We start from the raw sequence: 5,888 nt of genomic DNA on the forward strand, positions 1-5,888 counted from the left end.
GAACAATCTCTTCTCTACTTCACTCTCTTATGACCAGAGTGGCCTCTCTCAGGGTTTCACGAGGAGACTACACAGGGGCATAGAGAGCTAGACATATAGCAGAGGGATTAGAGAATAGTGTAAAATGGTGGAGAATAGCAGGGTCAATGGGATGGGATTACATTCCTCATTATGCATGGAAGGAGTCGTTATCTCGCCCTTCTGATTATTTTCAAATTATGTCTTCTTTCAACGAGCTTCTTTCAGCATATGGGGAATTGATGCAAGTGCGGGCTGAGGCGGAGAAAGGGCGGTGGATTTCTCAGAATTATCAGAGGGTAACGAAAATCTGCAAGCTGCTTTTGAAGAAGCTATTATATATTTTTTTTTGAAGAAATTATAGTTGCCTATTACTGTCTCTGAGAGTAAAATCCCCACAAAAAACAACCCCGTCCAAAGAAAAACCTTCAGTCCAAGTATGGAGGAGATTTTAATTCAAACTGCTGCAACACATGAATTCCGACGTGAAAGTCGTCGGGGAGTACAGGAAAGAAAACAAACATTGTCAAAAGGTAACTTCAAATAGCACACCAAACAAGGTATGTAGATGTGGCCAGTAATACAAATGAGACACAATATAGGCAAGAAAGATAGTAAGGGTTTGACATGCATATAGGAAAGAGAAACCACGTGAGAATACAAAAGGTAAGAAATATACCTGGTTGGCTGAAAACAAATGCTAGACTGTGTCAAAATTCAATAATAAACATAACAATATGAGGGCAACAGGCGCTTGCTAATGAATGAATAGATACAGAATATGCAGTTTACTGACTGATAGTTTAATTATCCATTGTTCAATAGATAATTTGAAAATATGACTGGAAGAATGCACAAGGCAACATACTTCTTCTTATTCCAATGACGAAAAACCTATCTGGAATAAGTGAACTATCCTCAAAACCATGTAACGCAGGCTTATCAACATAAAGGCGAGAACTGGACAGGGCCCTGAAAATTTCAGATATCATAGAGGATATCTGTACGCTTACTTCAGAATTGATGGATGAAGCAAATATATCGGGGTATGAAAGGATAGTGCATGCGAATAGAATATGTCACAGAGGAAAAGAAATGGAAAATGTACAGAGGTAAAGTTCTCTGTGAACGAAACCAGGAGAACCCATGACCAAGAGACAACAGAAATATATTAGGATGCAATGTTGGGAAGGTTCAGATTTGCAACAAATCAATCAAGATTAACATGCCGACAAAGGAGATTAGCAAAGCTCTTACTTGCAACAGATTTTCAAGTGAGGTATATAAAAAAAATTCAAGAAATGAAATGGATTAAAAATATTTTAAAATATGAGTAGACTAAGATATGAATTTGAAAAAGATAGGAAAACCCTTTGGCGGCAAGCCTTCCAAAGGGGGTTAGATGAAAACTAATAGAAAATAAGTAGTAACCTGCACAAGTTAGAGCACACAAAAGTTAATCGGGTTTGGCGGTAAACCAGCCAAATCCAAAAAAAATTCAATTTCTTACATCTTAAGAAGATTAAAGAAGAAATTAGTGACATCTCTCTCAAAAGTCTCCTTCGAATCGTACCTTCATGCAAACACTCAAAACAAAGATTAAAAAGCTTTGATACCATGTTAGAAATGGAAAAAGAAATCTGTAAATAAGCAATACCAGGAAAGAATCTAAGTGAGTAAATGCATGAGAAGATATTACCATAAAATAGGAGAGAGAAAGCTTCAAGCTCCAACACCATGAGACAAGATATTTGGCAAGGGGAAAGCAAAGAAAACCCCTTGTGACATTATGAATGAGGCATCAAAAGCCTAAGAAGGAGGAGAGAGAGAGATAGAGAGCAATGCTCATACAATAATTGAGAAGAGGAAGAAACCTCATTGCTAAATGAGAGAGGAGGGTCATCTCTTAAATAGAGATGAGAGAGAGGAGTTAGAATGTAACTCCCATGTCTATGAATGCCACCATTCATAAGTGTGTGAGGCCAAGTGTGAGATTCCTCTTAAGGAGGAATAATCTAAAATTAGAAATTACAATATATATTTGTCCTCACATATTCCACTAGATGACAAAATAAGATGTAGTGGAAAAAGGACAAAAAAGAAATATATTAGGATACCTTGGCTTATATCCTAATATATTATCATAATAAATAAAAGAGGTCTAACCTTGGTTTATAAATACACCAAGGAAAGATTACAACTTCTAACAAATGCCAAATTTGAGTTCCACATTAGATACATTGCTAATTTTCAATCATCTATCATCCCACTTGGCTAGGGTTTTCTTTTGAAGTTCATCTTGACTTAGGGTTTTTGTGACTTTAACCTTCTTAAGCATAGGGAGACTAGTAATGTCATGAATCATCTTCTTTGTAATTAGAATTGGTTTCTCTAACCACAATTGACTATTATGTACTCAACTCAAGATATATCTAATCCATTTAATCTAAAAATTTTGTGGCAGGTGTGAAATATGGGTTAAGCCTTTCTCCTCTAGGTGTTTATGCTTGGGCTTAAGAGTTCAATCCACACAGAGTTTTCCTAGGGCACTATCCATTTCTAGGGTTCCTATCTCTTGTACAACACACTTGAAATGATTTTTAATATCATTGATAAGGATTACCTTTGATGGGATTTGTGATTGAGCTCCATTCGGGTCGAGGGTTTCTGTAATCACTGGTACCAATTTAAAATTTGAAGCCTTCTACTCAACAGCTCACACCAACATCTCTGATCCTTTCTTTGCCTTGCTACTACTACTACTGAATGCCATGATTACTCAATAGATTGATAATTCTTCAAAAAACTTCACTACAAATTATGCTCAAGATCGTTGCAATGCTCTGCAAGTCACTTTGCTCTAAATATGCTAAAATCATAGTGGAAATGAAGTCAAATTTCTAACTTTTGATAAAAAAAATTCCCATTAATGCTCGGTAAAATGAGAGCCATAATGACTGTCATCGACTATTTGCACAGATTTCTCAGTAGAAGCTTGTAACTTGGCAACCAAACAAAACTTTGTTACTCTCAACCTCGCTCGGTAGAGCCTACGACCCAACCTTGCTTAGTGATAACTGATGCTGAACTCTTTTGATCCCTCTATATCTGGAATACTAATTTGGATTTTTTACTTCCTTTCAATTGGAACTGTTTAAGATGTGACCTTGAGAATACAATTCCAGTTCTTCCTTAAGAACTTAGTTGGAAATGTTGGAGTCACCCACTTCTTGAGTGGCTTGACTATCATTACTTGAACTAGCTTGCTTAGTAGATTTAGGAATCCACTATTGTCTCATCTACTTCCTGATGCTATCAGCTTTTTCTTTCTTTTCATCTTCAACTCTACCTATATTCATGCAATTTTTAGCTATATGACCAAGTTCAATACATATGTAACATCTTATTGTAGTATCCCTTCTTCTCAAGTGATGCCTAGCACAATGTATGCCAATGTGTCCATATTCTCCATAGTAATGACATCTACACCAAGTATTGTAGTCCCAACCAAATATTGCCTTTACAAATTGATCAATTGGATTGAATGGTTTAGATCTGCATTCAAATGCCTTGTGACCTTGTTTCTTGCATTTGTGACACTTGCTTTCAAATTTTGATTTATCATTGCATTCATTAGTTTTATGATCATGCTAACTACAATTGTAGCATTTTCCATTGAATTTTTCCTTTCCATTTCTCCAACATTTGTTTGATGTATGACCTATCTTACCATAGTGATTGCAAGTAGGTCTTTGATTCCTTTGAGTACTTTGTTTGAAAGATTCACTTTTTTCTTTGTATCCAAGTCCTGCTTTGCCCTTTTGCCTATAAAGCTTTTGCTCATTTTGCTGATTCAATTGATCCATGTCTATTTGGGATTTCATTATTCTTTCATTGAGTTTCTTCTCTGAATTTAGATCAACTTTCAACCTTTCATTGATTTTCTTTTTAGTAATTAAATCATTCTTTAACCTTTCATTTTCAGATCTTAGACTCGTGATTTCTTCATTTGCATTGGAGAGTTGATTGATAAGACTTTCTTGCTAAAGGGATTGATTTTTCATTTCATTGTTCCTTCCCTCCAAGTCTTCTTTTGCCTAATTTCTTAGTTCTAACATTTCACACAATCTTATTGTCTGAATTTCCTGTTCTCTTTTCAATTTTCTTACCTCTTCTTGCAGGGAGCCATTCTTTTCTAGGAATTCTTTGATTGCATCACTTTCTTCATCTGAACTACTTGAGGGGGAAAATTCTTCAATCTTCTCTTCTATATATTGGTGGTCATTCATTTGTTTTTCAAGTTCCTTCCTTCTTTTTAGGGATTGGGAAAGATGCTCTTTTTCTTTCTATAGTTGAGCTATGGCCATCTCCAGATCTAGCTTTTTATTGTCAATAGCTTTTCCAAGTCTAAATATCTCCATTGTCCTTGATCTTTTATTAAGCTATCAATCTTTATCCTGAGAACCACAAAGATCTGATACCAATTATTGGAAATAATCAAGACTAACTAGGTTACTGAGATGGGAGGGGTGAATCAGTAACCTGAAAACTTTTGACAAATTCAGCACTTAATAACATAATCCAATTACCATCAATTGATCTAATCTACTGAATGCATGAGAAACTGAAACATAAACATTCATGGCACATAAACACAATATTTGGTCACTCAAAAACCCTCCAAATAGAAAGTAAAACTAGAGTGGGGATGATACCCACAAAACTTCAATATTGCAATATAAAGTTGGCCTGTTAAGGCTTACAATGATCACTTCTGATAATTTTCCCTGTTAGGAGCAATTAGGACTGCTAGGTCCACCTTGTTAGAGGTTTTACAAACATTGAAGTATGCACTCAGTAAAGAGATTTAAGAAAAGACTGCTAAGTCTACCCTGTTAAAGGATTTGAAGCTAATTCACCTGTTAGGATGAAATAGTAGATCTAACTTGCAACTGAATTGTTGATTTAGATCCTTGAAATGTTGATCTCCTCTTTGTGATAGATGTAACTTGACTGCTCCTAATTTGACCTTGCTAAACACTTTTCTTTGCTACTAATTCACATTCGCATTCTCATGTATCAAAACATTACTACTATTTCTTCAACTATGATTGGGTATGATACACTATGTTACATATATACCAACCCAATTCTCATAATTATAAGGTCAACCAAAACACAAGTTAACACCAATATTACTAAGTTAGCCTAAAAGTAGAAACTTGGGTTCTGAAAGCTGACTTGGTGAATTTTTGATACTTAGTGTCCACTACATTACTCGACATCATCATGCATTGAGTAGAAGTAGAGGTGTGGTCCATACTAATCACTCAACATAGTTTCAAACTTGGTATACACTAGAGACTCAGTAGATACTCTATCACTCGGTAGAAACTAAATTCCATGTTTACCATGCCTACACTTGGTAAACACTACTCATCCCATCACTTAGTTAACACTAGCTTCACATCACAAGAACTGATGACTCAGTAGACACTGCGAAGCTTGGTAACCATTGACTGCTTGGTAAGAACTTAACTACTTGATCTAAACTGTTGGACTTCACATTGCCTATATTCACTTGGTAACCATTGGAATGCTTGGTATAAACTATGAAAGTTGGTAACCACTGAATTGCTTGGCAAACACTAGAGACTGAATGAAGAGCTTAGTAACCATGCGAAATCTAAATAAGTGTGGTCACTAATAACAAACATGACTTGATTCCAACAATAGTTTGTTTGGTGAAAAGGCCAAAAGTACAAATATTTTGATGAAATAACAGTGTTCTACAATTAATAATGAATGAAACCATGGAAACTCAAGTAAACAATTTGAGGTCATGTGGAGGTATTCATAAAATGGGACTG

Source organism: Cupressus sempervirens, chromosome 5 (assembly GCF_028749045.1).
Source record: "Cupressus sempervirens isolate cs-2001-9-10 chromosome 5, ASM2874904v1, whole genome shotgun sequence".
Classification (NCBI taxonomy): domain Eukaryota; kingdom Viridiplantae; phylum Streptophyta; class Pinopsida; order Cupressales; family Cupressaceae; genus Cupressus; species Cupressus sempervirens.